Source organism: Megalopta genalis, unplaced genomic scaffold, assembly GCF_051020955.1.
Source record: "Megalopta genalis isolate 19385.01 unplaced genomic scaffold, iyMegGena1_principal scaffold0038, whole genome shotgun sequence".
Classification (NCBI taxonomy): domain Eukaryota; kingdom Metazoa; phylum Arthropoda; class Insecta; order Hymenoptera; family Halictidae; genus Megalopta; species Megalopta genalis.
In genome coordinates, this window is record NW_027476107.1 from 868,592 (window position 1) to 886,705 (window position 18,114).

Here is an 18,114-nt window from a genome sequence, read left to right on the forward strand (position 1 = left end):
TATTACTGTCTGCATAGCGGACGAAAATTCTAATCGCTTTAAAAGTTCATCTCTTATTATTTTATCTCGCGCAAATTGATAAAAACCACGCCCTTGTAGATTATCATTTGTAAAGAAAAAGTCTCTTAATATGATATCACGTTCTTCCATGCTATCAAATTTAAACGGATAAAAGTTTTTAAATCGTCCCCTTTTTAATCTGTTTCCTTTCGCAAGATTCAAGCTTGAATTAGTATAGATAACAAGGTATTCTATATCATTTGATAAATCATCTGTCTTAGAGATTAGATGTTTAACAAAACTATTAAGATAATTATTCATGGAGAAACTTCGATTTTCTTTAGTAAATAATCTGACATAACTAATATTATTATCTGTATAATATTTGTCTACATTTTCAATTTCTAGATGGATAGACTTCTTCTCGTAGCAAAGAACAATGTTACTAAACTTATCAATATCAGACTTTTCAAACGCTAACGATAATGAAGGATATTTATGTTTATATATGGACTTCCTTAGTAAGCAAAGAATCGACAAGTCTAATTGATACATAAGTCCAATCAATTGATGAGGAATACGTTGATAAGCATTACTCAATCCATCCCGTCTAGATCCATCTTGTAAATCATTAAGAAATTCCGAATCCTCATTGCTAGTATCATTTATATCAATGTGCCCACTTTTTGGTACCTTACTATCTTTGTCCGTAACAGTATGTTTACGTTTTCTAGAGCTTGCACCAATTTCATGATTTTCCTTACTTGTACTCCTCGAATGACCACTTTGTTTGTGCGAGTTATTTTTAATATCTCGTAGTTGCATAGAAATGTAAGATTTGGAAATATTGTTCGAGTTTGAATCTATCACATTAACACTAGCTTCCTCTCTAGAAACTTTCATGCTTCTCTTTATATCTTTTTCAATATTACTAAGAAGTGGTACAAAATGTGATTCCTGTAATTCATCATATAAATAATATTACCACCATTTTTCCTTCAATTTCAGGACTTCCGCATAGAACATTTTTCAACTTTAGATTTCTTACTTCTGGACCGGAACCCATATTTCCAATGTCTTCTGCAGTAAATTCAATGTGTGGAATATATTCACAAAGTTTTCATATCCTTCTTTTACAGCATTACCCAAACATGAGCCTTTCTTCGACTGATTAACTTGTTGCGCATATTGCTTGCAACTTTCCTGTAAAGACTTTATACTGAATCCTCTACTACCTGTAATCAGATCCTCAAAAAAAAAGAAAAAAAGAAAAAATGAAAAAGAAAACAATCTACTTTACCCGCAGCAGCTCCTATCTAAAGTCTTCAGGCAATTTCTTTCTTAATGTTTCCAAAGGTTGATTAAGCTTCTCTTGTTTCTGTTTATCCTTTACATTTTTTATCTAACTAAAAATGAAAATCTTTTCTTTAATAACAAATCATTTTAGAGCAGCAGCATCAGATGATAGATCTGGTAATCCATTTAATCCAAACATATCAAATCTACTATATTAACCAGCAGCAAAAATGATTAAAGATTATAATTAAAGACATTATTTTATGTCGGATAATATCACTTTAATTAGTATATACTTTCATATATTTTATCATTAAATTAAGAATATGGTTACTTTTGTTTAAATCAAAACAACTACCGTGAGAACTGTTTCTAGATCAAGATTTTTGTATTATTCTGCCTCCGTTGCTCTCTCTCTCTCTCTCTCTCTCTCTCTCTTTCGATGATTAGAGGAGCTTGCCAGAGACAAATATTATCTGAAGCAGAACTACATACTAAAGGAGACGATAAAGATTATTCCAACGGCGAGGGAGAAAGAGTACTGAGAAATTTCATTGAAATTCTTCTTAATCTCTTTGAAGTAGATTTGGATCTGAAAGTCTACCAAATGCTCAAAGAGAAGAACGAAACAAACCTGATTGCTGTAACAATGAAGTTTTTGCATAATAAGCTTAAGAAATTAATCAAAAAGATTTCCAAATATGATGATTTGTGTTGGGACAATAGGTTGGACAGAAGAGGAGGTTGCAAGACCAGGATTGCAGAATCTATAGCCTACGTCAACGTTAGAAAAATAATATTCGTTGCGCGGTTTGTGGAGTGAGAAAGGGGGATAGACGCATCGATACGGTTTCTCTCTCTCTCTCTCTCTTCCGCTTGGTCCGCTATGAACGAAGCGCGGTTTTTAGGAGTGAGAGAGAGATGGAGGATAGATGCGTCGCAACGGTTACCGTCGCGCACGACGAATGCGTCGCATTTGTAACGAGTCTGGAGACGATTTCTAAGCGGTCTTCTTGTCTTATTGAATTTAATCATGTGGCGTTTTTTTATCGCGCTTGCATTTTTACATTGTAGGAAATGTTTTGGAGTGTGAGAGCGAGAGAGAGAGGGGTAGATTAGAGAGGCAGCGCTTGCATTTTTACGACGTTGTGGAGAGTGAAGTGCGCGTGCGTGCATGTTAATAAATAGATGAAGCATAACGCGGAGCAAATTAGATCGTTGTCGTACAGTGGAAAGGTGCGTGTTGCTATAGACATATATTTTGCAAAAAGTAAGTTTACGTTTAAGATGCCCGCAATAGATTTTATTGTCGACATGGACGGTTTCTTCGTAGCCAACAAATTTAATTGTAAAGAATTAGCCATCGTAAATGCTCATACCGCTGAATATGAATTATTTGAATTCGAATTGTACGTTCGCGACATGGATTTATCCAGAAGCGATCAGAAGTCTGCATGGCATGTCTCGAATTTCGTGCACGGGATTTCATTTAAAAATTTCCAGGGGAAAAAGAATTATCAACAAGAGGACATTGGCATTATTATAAAAAATTTCGTTCGAGACTACAAAGATCCCGTCGTCGCGTACAAAGGGGGGCATATTGAAAAGGATATTTTAAATAAAATAGGAGTTGGCAGTTTCAATTTGGAATATCTCGGCTGTCCGAAATTCAATTCATTGATCGCGGAACCGATGTATCAAGAATACCACATACCATGCAGGCTTCATTGCTGGACGCGAACTTCGAAAGAAAAGATTCAATATCATTGTTGTTTGAGCGAAGTTCGTGTATTTTAGATGTGGCTAATGAAATCGAAAGGTAACACATTTTTTTTTCTTTTTTTTTAGTTAGAATTATTTTTTATTTCTATGGCGCCTTTTTGTAGAGAGAGAGAGAGAGAGAGAGAGAGAGAGAGAACGTAGGAACGTATGGATTATCGGTGCGAAGAGGACAGGCTTAGCAGCTTTGAAAATTGGCCGATCCCGTTTATTAAGCCGGAGGAGCTCGCGATCGCTGGATTTTATTATCTGAGGGAGGATGATTTCGTGGAATGCTTCGCGTGCGGCATAGGACTCTATTGGTGGGAAGCCGGGGACAAACCCATGTTGGAGCATCGCTTTTGGTCCAGGAATTGTCCGTACGATCCTCGAACAACGTTACGTATATGTTTAGCGCGCAATGTCCGTTTTGTCCATCAACGATGACGACGACAACGAGGGTGGTGGCGTCAACGATGAATAAAAAAAATGTAATACAAAGTTTAAAATATTTTTTAATTTGTAAATTTGCTGTGTAAAAGCATATGCATCAATCGAAAATAGGGATACATTTCCGAGTTCAGAAAAAGTCGAATATTGGATAATAAGCACGAATCAAATTGGGTAGGGTTTATCTTTAAATCGTTTTTCCTTTCGGTTTGTAACGCGATTGTCACGTACCGCGGTTTTTTCATTTGCGGAGCTGTTTTTATCGCCCACGTGTGCTTCGTGGTTGTTTGCAGCATCGGATACTTGTACAGTTACCACGAACGGAAACCCATGTTGATCGTTCTTTCGCTCTCAAGAATACGCAGCATCGACAACTTGTGTATTTCATTCAAAGCGACGTGCGACATTCTCCATTGAATTTGATACAAATCCAGGACAGGTTTCGCATTGTCGGACCAGCTTCGTAAAGCGTTAGCGTCGTTGCGCGCGCGAATCAAAATCAATCCGTGCCGAGCATTTATTACAACGCGTTTGTAATCTTCGCAGAAGTCTAGCAATGTGTTCATATGCACGCAAAAGTTGAAATGTAGCAAATTCGTAAGCGTTACGGTGAGAGTTTCCCTCCGTTGATCATCGTTTCTGTATATCCAGCCCGCGTTGGACAGCGTGTGACAGCCTACACGCCCCGTTACACCATCATAACAACATCCGGTTAAGGTCCAGCCGACTACGATCCACGTGGAGCGAGATAAGAGCCTGCTCCACGTGGAGCGAGATAAGAGCCTGTATAAAATCACCGCACATCAAAGACAGACCATTGAGTTGGAATCAGGGTTTTGACCCATACACATCAAATTGCTGTCCGTCGTTACTATTAAAATTTGTACTGTGTTCATTTATTGTATTGTACATTCAGGCGTAACCCGCTTGAATGAAATAAAGTTTTTTATATATCTAAGAGTGAAAATTTACATCACAAGCGCGTTGCTCTTCGTAATGTTCAGACTGATGTAATTCTTCAAGATCGTCGTTGTACCGGGATTTCTGGACCGATCGATTTCCACTCCGTTCAGTTCATAACGTATCTCGTCGAACATAAACGCTACCGCATTGTTCTCTAGAGCCACCGTGTCGTTGGTCGATCCTCCTGGTAGGCTGAGTCTTCCCTCCACGTATAGGAAGCTTTTACACGGAAGAGTGTACAAGTCTTGATGTTGAATGGGTATTCTTATCTCATCACTGTTTCCAAACGTTGTGTTGGCGTACGTATTGTAGGTGTGCATGTCGATCGTAGTTATTCGATTGTCGAAGATTGGTGCCTCAGAGATGTTCAGAATGTCGTCGGACATGGCGGTGAAGCGAGTTCGATTACTTGGTAACGATGAATCCCAAAGATCGCAAATATTCCATGTTTCGGTTAGTTTCCTCGTCTTCTTCTTCTCCTTATTGTCGAAATGGCGCGCCGTTTTTTATGTTCGACGTATTCGATATCCTATTATTATTATTATGAATTAACATAACGGCTATGTCAAGGTTATGAGACGATTCGACGAACGTGCAGCCGAACCGTGATTTCTTCGTTTCGAAAATCAATCAAACGTGCAGACTGGTCCACGATGCGAATCGTTAAATCTTCCATTGATCGTGTAACGATCAGGAGGTAAATGACTCGTGCCGGTGTTTCCGATATTTTATACTCCGGCGACATGTTAGGCGTGAATTCGTGTATCGTGTGAATCAGTTTCCCGTTATCGTACGAACCGGTGGTTACGTTGCATTTTATTCGAATAATATTCGTGTTAATGATATTCACGGAAGTGTGCGATACATGCCACGTGTTCGGTGATAGAATGCGATTCCTAGAAAATCCTAGGATTGGACCCACGGTGTCGGGTTTCGTAAAATCTATCTTATATGCGCTTTTAATTTCGCTTTTCATAGTATTGTTGATCGCTCGTAGGATCAGCGGATATTCTACATCGTTGTTATCTTTGGCTGGAGAAGGATACCGCGCGTTTATCTCACTCCTCAAGTAAGCGTTGATCGCCCCCAGTTCGTACGAGCCGTCCGGGATGTTTATCTCCTCACCCTCGTCGCCGAAATAGAATTTATTGTCTCCGATTGTCGAAAAAGAAACTTTAGCCTCGGACAAAAATTAATTTATAGTTTACTTAGGACTGAGATTCGAAAATATCAGATTACGTTTCCGCCGGTTTCGTCAACACGCACCGACGGTGATGTAAACTGTATATCAAAAATACCGCTATACAGGGTGTTCGACGATTATTTTAACAGCCAAAAATGAGGGGTAGCTGAGGTCATTTGAAGTAACTTTTTCCTTTGCGAAAATGCAATCTGGGGCTTTGTTTACGAGTTATTAACGAAAAACACTGGCCAATGAGAGGTGACGGTGCGAGGGAGAGGGTCCGCGAGAGAGTCCGCAGCACGAGGCTTTAACAGAAGGTCGGGACGGACTCGAGCCGCGTTCGAAGTATTGAACAAGTCACACTTACCGGATTTTTTTACTACATAACAGTGATATTTTTAAGAAAAACGCTGTTCACCTTTACTTTAGAACGTCTGAAGAATATTTACTAATTTTTCGGACCCGAAATAATATGAAGTTTAACCGTGGCAGCCGTTTTAATTTTCTGGTGTGCATGACACCTCGTGTGTACCACTCAACTGGCTCTGCAAAAGAAATTACTGAGTATAAAATTGCAAAGTGATACCCCATTGATGAGACACTTCACGACATTTGATGGCCTAATCACTGAATTGAAAGCAGCTGGAGGAAAATTAGAAGAGATAGATGTAATTTCTCATTTGTTATTAACACTTCCATCATCTTATGATGGAATGATAACAGCTATTGAAACTTTAGCTGAAGACAACTTAAGTATTGCATTCGTAAAAACCAGGCTATTGGATCATGAGGTGAAATTGTTAAATGAGAATGCCGATTCAAGTATAAAGATACTCCAGGCAATTAAACAAAATAATAATAAAAGGAGATTCACTAATCAAGACTTTCCTATAAAAACAAAATACGTGGAAATTTTTAAATACGAAATAAAACGTCTACGAACATGAAGACAAAAGCAACACATGTGACAAAATGTTACCAGTGTGGAAGAAAAGGACATATAAAGAAGGATTGTTACTACCACAAGAGAACCATGGACTATAAAAATAGCGAAAACAGGAGAACATTACAAACAGTGCAGTGTGTGCAGCAAAATACAAATGCTGCAAATACAGATGGATTTGCATTCATGGCAGGATATGTGCAATGCACTGAAGATAGATGAGAACGGGTTGGTCAGGAGCGTCCGACCATATCATCAATAGGGAGGACTTAGCAAAACGAGGAGCTGAAGACACCGATCAGGATATCAGTGACAAAATCTGGAGAATACATCATGACAACAAAAAGGGATACACTGGACGTAGTCAGTGACATAGGAGTCGCAGGAGAATTGAAGGACGTCCTATATTCGCCGGAAGTACCATATAACTTGCTCTCTGTATCAAAGATGCAAAGTATGGGTAATACGATTGTATTTGATAAACAAGGTGTGCAGATTTTTAAATCCGGTAAGGTGATCATCAGGGGTAAGTCCTCGAACAATCTTGTTACAATAGATTTTAAAATAAAGCATGAACAAGTAAACTCAGTCCAAATGTACAGTATTATCAAAGGTAATTTTGAACTATGGCATGAACGCTCGGGACATATTGAAAAAAGTAAATTCTTAGAGTTAAGAAATAAAGGAATGATTAGCGATGTCGAATTGGTAAATAAAATAATACCAAATAATAACTTATGCGAAGCTTGCGTTAATGGAAAACGAGCACGATTGCCATTTAAAAAGGAAAAAGATAAAGATCATGTAAAAAGACCTTTGTTTATAGTACATTCGGACGTGTGCGGTCCAATCACTCCTTCCACAAATAAAATATTTAAGAATATTTGATTCTACGGTATATGTGCATGATAAAACTAGTAAAACCAAATGTAACGAAAAGTCATGGAAAGGAATACTAGCAGGCTATGAAACAAACGGGTATAGAGTGTGGGACGTGAAAAGGAAAAGTATTTCGTTGTCAGAGATACAATATTTGACGAAGTTAATTTCCTAAAGTCAAGGCCGGTAGCAAATGTTAAAGAGATTAGTTGTGAAAAATCTGAAAATAAAATTGAAATTTCTGACGTAATGTCAAACTCAATAAAGGAATTAAAGAAATCTGATAATGGCAAACCAGATAGTTTAAGTTCGGAAAATATCGGAAATAAAACTGATGTTTCTGACGTAAAGTCAAAATCAGTGGGTGATCCTAGTAAGTCTGTTGATGGAAAAACAGATAAACTAGAGAGTATAAATCCAAACAGAATCAATGAAAAATTCCATAATGATAATATTGAAATAACAGTAGATAGGGCTTCTTCTCAGAACAGTACAAATACAGAAAGTACAAATAGCAGTAAAAGAATGTTATCAGAACCAAGAAGGAGTGATAGGATTAGAAGGAAACCGCACATTTCATATGATGAAGAGGACATGCCGATTGATTATATGATGTGTGCACAATCGGTAGTTTATGAAACTCCTGCATCATATCAGGAAATAAATAACAGAAATAATAGGGAACAATGGGAACAAGCTGTTAGAGAAGAAATTAATTCTCTTATGGTGAATAAAACTTGGACATTAGTACCAAGGCCTAGCAATAGAAATATAATAAGTTGTAAATGGGTATTTACGATAAAAGATGATGAATTTGTAAACCCATTAAGATATAAAGCTCGGCTGGTTGCAAAAGGGTTTAGCCAAAAGTATTTAGTAGATTATAATGAAACCTTTGCTCCGGTTGCAAGGATTTCAAGTTTCAGATTTATAATTGCTTATGCTAATCAATTTAATTTATTAATCCATCATATGGATGTAGAAACCGCATTTTTAAACGGTATATTAAAGGAGGAAATTTATATGAGAGTACCTGAGGGAATTGAAAACAAACAGAATCAAGTTTGTAAATTAAATAAAACTTTGTATGGATTAAAACAAGCAGCAAGATGCTGGTTTGAAGAATTCGAAAAGGCTCTTAAAAAGATTTTCAGAATTCCCCAGTTGACCGTTGTACTTATATTTTAGATAAAGGAGATATTTCTAAAAATATCTATGTAGTTTTGTATGTCGATCATTTGGTAGTTGCGACAGCTAATATCGTAACGATGAATAATTTCAAAGACTACTTAATGAACAGGTAATGAACAGTTTCATTAGAATTGAAAGGACTGGAGAAAATATAACTCTAGACCAAAGTACTTATATTAGAAAAGTATTGAAGAAATTTAATATGGATAATTGTAAACCCATAAATACTCCACTTGAAAGTAAGCTTAATTATGAAACCCTGAATTCAGACGAACAATATGAGGCACCTTGTCGAAATGTTATTGATTGTTTGATGTATATTGTAACATACGAGGAATCTTCCCACGTATTTTTTATATTCCTTCCTGAAGGCATACGCCAGGCTGGCGGCAGCCAGTCGGGGGTGGATTTATATATCGTGAGTCGAGTGCCTCCGAGGGGGTACGACGACGAACGTTCTGGAACCGGACCACGTAGCAACACCGCCACTACCATTTTTCCCATAAAATTCTAGTATATAAAGGGCTCTAACGCGACCGGGAAGCGGGCTAGTTTCGTGACATTCGTTGAGACGGAAACATTAGCAAGATCGAGTTAAATTCTCTTTCAACCAAATCTCAGAGGTAACAGCCTAGAATCGAAAGCCCCCGCCGGCTCAGTGCGAAAAACTGAGAGCGCGTTTAGAGTCCACAAACACACACTCACACTTGTTAAACCCAGCGCGCAATAAATTAGTTTCTACCAGTTTTTTGGTTTCCACTTCAATTATTACCATCTCCTGCTTCGAACCAGTAATAGGTAAGAACCCACCAAGGTATACCTCAGCCGCTCGAGGTATATCCTTATTTCTTTTTAACAAAGTTACGAGGCACCCTAACACCAATTCCTCCAACCACCTTATCCAAACCCCTTTGAAGGTAGCCATCCGTGTCGAAATAAACTTTGGCTGGTCTACGCACCTCATCCTAACCTAAAAGGTAGCCACCCGTGTCGAAATAAACATCGGCTGGTCTACGCACCTCATCCAAAAAGATTCCAATTGCATGCAACCTCCGGCCACCCAAACTGCCTGGTCCTCGGCACGTAACAATATTATGATCTGTACGCGACCTGATCTATGTGTAGCTGTGAGCATTTTGAGCAGATACACAAATAAAAGAAATAAGGAATTATGGATTTGTCTTAAAAGAGTTTTAAGATATTTGAAAGGCACGACAGATATCAAACTAACGTACACAACAGGTACACATGATAACATCTTGATAGACAGCAGGGTATGCTGATTCAGATTGGGATGGAAACGACACAACTGGTTATATATTTTAATTGTTCGAAAAATATACAATTAGTTGGTATGCGAAAAAGCAATCATCAGTCGCGGTCTCTTCGACTGAGGCTGAATACATGGCTTTATTTAAAGCAGTTAAAGAAGCATTATGGTTAAAATCTTTAGCAACCAGTATCAAAGTAAATATATCAGAATCCATTGTAATCTATGAAGACAATAATGGTTGTATTAGTATTGCAAACAACCCAACTAGTCACAAAAGATCAAAACATATCGATATTAAATATCACTTTGCCAGAGAGCAGGTAGAGAATAAAGTACACTGGAGGTATGCCCCGCCTTTCAGTGAGCTTAGTTGGGGCCATGCTGGAGAGCCCGAGAAAATGGGCGGCAGCCATCGCCTTCTGCGAACAGGTAATGTTGCAGAAGGTGGCTGCCGAGCAGGGTCGCCGTGAGCGGGGGGTGCGGCGTGTGCGCCCACGCCTAGAGCCCCCCCCCCCCCGAGCAGCTGAGAATAGTCGGGCGGCGGGTGTACCAGATTATGCTGGTTTAATTGCCCGCCGCCTGCCAACTGAAGATGTCCTCCCCATATTGGGAGTGACGAGGCGGTGTGGGGTGCGGTCCCCCGCACCGCCGAATCAAGATGATTCATGGGGGGTGGATAAATCTCCCCCCGGAACGCGGCCGGTCACCGCCATTCCATCCTGGTGGCCGGCCAGGCGAGGGGGAGCCGCGGTTGTGTTCTTTGAGAGTTCCCGTGGCTCCCCCGCTAATCGCCAGCGCCCTAGGCCGCCGTGGGGGTTTTAGCGGGTCAAACCCCGCACTACCCCCGTCCCGTTCTTCGGGCGGGTCGGGAGTGTCTGACCAGCAGATTTCCCCCACGTTAATAAAAAAAAAAAAAAAAAAAAAGGTAGAGAATAAAGTGGTAATATTAAAATATATTCCAACAGGTCATCAATTGGCAGATATGCTGACCAAGCCACTTCCAGGACAGAAGTTCATCCAAATGAGAGTTGGAATAGGCGTACAATAACAGAATTTTTTTTCTCATTGTTCAATTAATATAAGAAATAAATGGTCTGGTCAGATTTTTCTGGGGACTGATATTCGAAAATATCAGATTACGTTTTTCGCCGGTTTCGTCAACGCGCACCGACGGTGATGTAAACTGTATATCAAAAGATGCCGCCATATACCATCGCCGGTGTCGTTAGAACACATCGTGCTCTGACCGTTAGTGATCCCAGTACCGAGAATACAATGTAAGACGCGATGAATGACCGCCTCTGATTGGTGGAGAAGACCACACCAAAAAAGGTATATAAGCAGGCGTCAGTTCGTACATATACCTTCTCTCAAATGAAAGTAAAAATAAAGCTGTTTAAGAAATGGAATTAATATCATATTTATTTGAGAAATAATCCAAGCCAATAGGCGGGAAGTACTTGGATGCTAACACGCTACTTCTTCCCGATAACGTGAACGCGTATGACATCCTTGCGACGAACTATATCAGGGTTCCTCGCAGAAATTTCACACACAATTGTCCGCACACGCTTTCGTCGTAACTTTGATAAATCTTGTGATTGTACGTGATGGTTGGAAATAACGAATCAATTCGATCAGTGGTCGAAAATCTCCAAAACTATCGAAGTAACTGACTCGCGAATCATGTTTTATATACGCGACCCAGTGCGTTCCTGAACCATGACCGCTATCCAGATTCACTATTCCTCGTTCGTTTACCCATATTTGTTTCGGCAATTCATCGCGCATGAAAACTCCGCGAAAATGCGGTAATTTTTTAGAGACGATTTTCAATTCCACGTCCGTCGTCGAGTTATCTTTTTTCCTTTCTTTTGACTTCTTTTTCTTCTTCATTCCTTTTCCACGTTTGTACGGCGCGAGATACACTCCGCGGCCCTCCATAGCGCGATTGTGTCGTCGCGCTTCTTCCAATTGTTTCTTCGCAGCTTTCGCATCGTTTATTGTTTTGATCACCCCAGCAGCGCCATCTGTCAACGCTTCCAAAGCTCCCAAAGCGGGTAAAACGAATGTTATGATTAGTCTGTTGGAGAGTCCGAATTGGCTGCGATTCGCAAACTTGTACGTGTATTCGAAATCGCTGCGTCAACCACAGTATCAATACTTGAGCAACTTGTTCTCGTCCGTGGGGGATGTAGGTTATTTTGCCTACTCGGACAACGCGGACGTGATTCCTCAGGCAGATGCTCGGCCGAATTCGATATTTATCTTTGACGACGTTGCTTGCGACGAACAGGATGTCATGAGAGAATATTTCGCGATAGGCAGACATTCGCACATCGGTTGTTTCTATCTGTCGCAATCGTACGCGAGAATACCCAAACATTTGATTCGCGACAATGCAAATCTAGTGATTCTATTCAATCAAGATGTCACGAATCATATGAATACAGATATGTCGTTCGAAACGTTCAACGCACTTTGTACGAGGTATTGGCGAAACAAGTACGGATTCCTTGTAATCGACAAAGACAGCCCTGCGAATCGTGGTCGTTACAGGCGCGGTTTAACGAATTTGTCGTGCTGTGATCGGGGCTCATTTGGACTGCAAGAGTCGTTGAAGTCGCATCGTACCGCCCGATATGCGTCGGTCTAAGGAAAACCGGCGAGCCGCGATCGCCAAAGAAATAGCCAAGACCAGTGATGTCATACGTAAAAATAGTTTAGCTCTGAAGGTTGGGAAAATGAATACGGAGTCGAACATTGAGACGAATTTACGCCCGATCGAGGAGCCGTTGAAACAGCTGGTTCAAAATACAGCTACGGAAGCGAACGATAATATGCCGATAGCGGATCGGCCGTTGGATCCGTAAACGCAGTCGCTATTCTCTATGAAGAAAGTAGAGAGAAAATGGAACAAGAAGAAGAAGAGGAAGCATGACGAAGCAGCTTTAACGCCAAGGATGCATTTGAAGAAGAAAAAGAAAATATATTCCCCTGTCCTTACCAACGATGACATCGGCTATGTGTTGTACGACGACGACGATGACGACGACGACAGTGGCAACAGTGACCTTAACGAGGCGGGTGGCAATAAGGCGCACGAAACGATACCTACGATACTTTCGGAGCAACAAGAGAAAGCTTTCGAATCGTCTCCAACGGCCACAGCATCGTTGGAATCATCGGTGCGAAACATTTTGAAAAGTCCTGAATCGCACCGCGACGAATACGAACATTTGTTCAACAATCTTGGACCTTTAGCCAGCAAATACTTGCGCAATTCCTTTAGCGGACCACCGAAAAATTTGGACAACGTGTACGGAGTGTATTTTTATAATGACAAACTGATACTTGGAAACACCACGTTTGATGTTGAAAGCAACGACGATATCGTTATCAGGTCTCTACGAATTGATATTCAAAAGAATACCCGACGAGAACCTGTACATCTAGGTCGATAAGGATATTTACAGAAACATTCTCATCGCTACGCGCGCGCATCGGCGAGGTAACCAAATAATGGGGAATAAGGGTTACAAGTACAAAACTATCACAGGACCGATGTTTTCGACGTTGCGCGGAAAGGGTAAACAAATTCCAACGATGATGCGCGTAACCAACAATCCAATCGATTACGTGCATTGGGACGATCCGAACGAGCTGGGGTATCGTTTGATATTGCTGATGGCATCGAAAAATGCCGGGCCCACTGGTCACGACAACGAAATAATATCCGCAATCGAAGAACTTCGAAGAAGTCGGATTGATTATAAATTAAATCGTTCGATACTCGTTACTGCAGTAATGAATGAAATGTCTGTTGATAAATTTAACAGGTGGTTCGATAGAACGAGCATTCGTTGGAATTGCTGCGAAACCAATCAAACGATATCTGTGGACGAAAATTGGAACGATAGATTTACAAATATTGAGTTGAGACTCGACCACGTTTGTCAACAAATACATCAGATTAAACAACAACAACAACAAGAGCTGCTCGAAACATAGATGAAGAAGATAATGATTGAACCGAGAAATGAGAAAAATGTTGCGGGAGTGGCAGCGTCAGCAACCGAAGAAACCTCGGTAGCATAAAGTTAAACGAAGAATTCGTTCATCTTTCGTTTTGAAGCGACCGCGAACCCGATAAAGCAAGAGAGAGAGAGAGGTGTCAGTGGTAATCATGAGCGATGAGAAAGTAAAGTTGGTGAACGAACTGCATGCTCTGGCGAGGCGTTTCTTCCCGCGCAGGCGAGTGATCGTGCGAGGACTCGACGATCTTGTAAGGGCCTCAATACATTCTCATGTTACACACAGACACTACGTCATCCGGAAGATAACCCACTCAAGATCCTGCACATGGCCCCGTCGCCGAATGTTCTGGAAGCATCAACCCCTGACAAAGACCGATATAAATACCAGTCTCCAACGCCCCAAACCTCAGCCTTGACGAATCCTCCACCAGCTACGGAACTATTGTACTCGGTATAAACTATTGTAAATCGTATAAAACTTGTATTATTTGTAATAAAGAGTTAGAGAGTTGGGCAACGGCTCAACTCCTTCTTTTTTTATACTTCTTGGTATTGTTTTACGTAACAATCTCTAACAAGCCGACATCGTCGAGGTTCAACGATATGCTAGAGACAATAGAGGACATCGATACATTCTCACGATAATCAATAATAAATCGATAATAAATCGATCTAATAAACAAATCCTTTACGTCTCTTAATGCGATTATTTATTATTAAATTAGCTTTGCAAATCATTCGTTGAATTCTGTTCGGACACGGAATTATTTAAATTAAAATATCATTTACGAACTTTGTTAATCTTCACTGTACACCTTGCATACAAATTCCATATGGTACACATGAGGTGTCATGCACACTAGAAAATTAAAACGGCTGTCACGGTTAAACTACATATTATTTCGGGTCCGAAAAATTAGTAAATATTATTCAGACGTTCTAAAATAAAGGTGAACAGCTCTTTGTTTAAAAATATCACTTTTACATAGTAAAAAAAGATCCGGAAAGTTCACGCTTCGTGACTTGTTCAGTACTTCGAACGCGGCTCGAGTCCGTCCGGACCTTCTGTCAAAGTCTCGTGCTGCGGGCTCTCGAACTTCGCGCCGTCACCTCCCATTGGTCAGTGTTTTTCGTTAATAACTCGTAAACAAAGCTGCAGATTGCATTTTCGCGAAGGAAAAAGTTACTTAGAATGATCTCAGCTACCCCACATTTCCGTATTACGAGACATTTTTGGGACACCCTGTATAATAAATACATATTTAAATATATATTTACGTTTTATTATAATACATATTATTATCTATATTTTATTCAAATATTTTATTAATTAACTATAATTAGAGAATTATATAATATATATTATTAATTTATAAAATATAAAAAAATCACAGGATTATTAAATTTATTAATATATATTTTTAATAGATCAACTATAAATTTAGAAATATCATCTGTCCTCATAGATATATTGAAATGGATCCATTAAACAAATAATTAATATTTAATAAATATCTTTATATATTCATAGATTAATTAACAATTCTACTTCAAAAGAAGTAATCTAAATTTATAAATCTTTACATCTTAACATTATTCTTAAATTTAATTAACTTATGATATATTATTAATTATTTAATAATATACAAATATTTAACCAATAAACAACTACTCGAGGTGTATCTTCAATTTTTCTTGCAAAAGTTACGAGGCATCCTATTCTATTCTATTCTATTCTATCATCTATTCTATTCATCCTATCCAATTTACCCAAATCCTATCCTGATTACTAGGTAGCCATCCGTGCTGAAAGAAGCATCGGCTGGTCCACGCAATCTCCCTTATGAAAAATCCCAATCGCATCGAACCTCTGACCACGCAAAGCTGCCTGGCCCTCGGCTCGTAACATAGCAAATGTTCCTGCGCGGTTGCATGCATTGCACTCCTATTATCTCTTTTTACAATTCGCACGTCCAATAATTACATTTCATTTACCCCCGTCCCTGACGCATCTCAAGCAACTTTAACCAACAAACTGCGGCAATTATAGCCCATACACACAGATCTTGTACACTCCCTCTGCTCAACAGAACACTCAACGTTGAAGTTCTCCACGTCATCTAGAGCAACAACCACTACAGGAGCTACAAGCTCAACAAAGTACAACAATCATAACAACGAACTCCTCTTTCCCTCCCTTCCTCCCAACTCCAATAATCTTGAAACCTACTAATTCTCGAGCCTTAACAAATAGTTAACTCCAACTCTCAGCACTTTTCCACGTACAATCTTAATTCAACTTGACTTGACCCCATCACACCCAAAACAATAAATGGTAATACACCACTACTCACTCAATCCAACACCCGCACTTCCTCATCGCTGACTCACCCTACCTTCCTTTCCTCTCCACACCTATCCTCTACTTATCATATTGTTGCGAATCACTCCGTTTCTCTCGCGTCGCGGCATTTTATATATTTACAATAAAGAATATAGACTCCCCGATTGTCCGTTGGTAACACTCTTCCGTGGCAACCCCTATCTTCTATTATTTTTTAAGGAGTTGTTCACAACAGGGCAGTTTCACATTACAGCGACTTGTTTTGGACAAGTCACCGTAACAATATAATCATATTATTTACCATATCATTAAACGGCATCCTCTCAAGCCCGAGTTTTTTTGCAAATTTTTCTCCTTCAGTCACTCATTAAAATGAATTTTTTACATCCTGCAGGTAACCACAATCACGTAATTCACTTGATAAGTCTGGATTACAGGCAGCAACGGATCCAACATCTCAGCATAAACAAAAAAAAACCACTCGTCAGCGTTTCACCAGGAGCCTAGAAGCAAGGTGCTACTTGCAAAATCGACTCCCAAATGACACTGCCCCGCTATATAGATTTCGTGGCGAGTTCACAAGTAACATGTAATATGTAATATACACTATATTTCTGAACATTTCGGGACCCAAAGTTTCGGGTTCTGACCCAAACTCAAAGAAAATTTTCGACCCGACTCTAACCTGAAATCTCAGATCCCTGCTTACCTCTAGTGTACAGTAAAGTGAAAATTCTGACACCATATAGAGGGTGTACCAAAATTATGTTACTTGCGGAAATGGAGGGTTCCTGAGGTCAATTCAAGTAACATTATTTTGAGAAACCCTGTATAGCAGCGATAAAAATAGCCTCTACAGAATACGATAGAATACAGAAGTAAAATTCGCCCCAGGAGTTCACCCGCATTGACTTATTTAATTATATCATCAAAAATAATTTATTTCTGATTATAGAGAAATAAGATTTTTGAATATTCTAACAATTTAAATTACTGTCCCAAATAAAATATGTTTTTAATAATTGATGACGTTCGTCAAATTCGAAATTGTCAAGTTTACTGAAAAAGATATTGTCATTCCGAAACTAGTCTCGAACGCATCTCCGAAACTCGATCAAGCCCAAATTATGCAAATGACTTCATTTCACATAAAAACAATGTTACCGAGAAGGATTTTTTGAAATTGGAATGTTACGACCCAAAATATTGCGAGGAATGTATTGCACTGTTATATAAACAATATAAACATTTACCATTTCTGTCTTTTTTAAAAACGTTTACAAAACCTCCAATAAGAATGAAAAATTTCTTTCCTGACCGAGTCTTTTCTGTACTTCAACCTAAACCAATGCAGTGTATCACAATCAGTGTAGGTTCGAAATACACAGCGTTCGTACTCAAGCACATAATATACAATGCGATTCCATTTCACAAGAAGAACTGCGATAAATACTGTCCAATATAAATCATAGACCTATTTAAACCAATAACGCTACTATGAAAAACCTCAGAAAGAAGTTTATTAATTGCATTAACGCTGCAATGCTATAAATGCTTGAGTTTGCTCGAAAAGATTCGACGCACCTACTTTTTAACTTTGCAGCTTACTTAATAGACAACAACAAGGTTTTGTCCTCGCAAAAGTTGCTACAACTAGACAATCTGCATTATCAATTTCATCGAATGAATGTTCCAACTTGATCATTTTAAACATGGATTTTTATAAATCTAGAGTATTTGATTTAATCGTGTCAGAATAGGAAGCAGACAGTAAATTGATCAACGAACTCAAGAAAG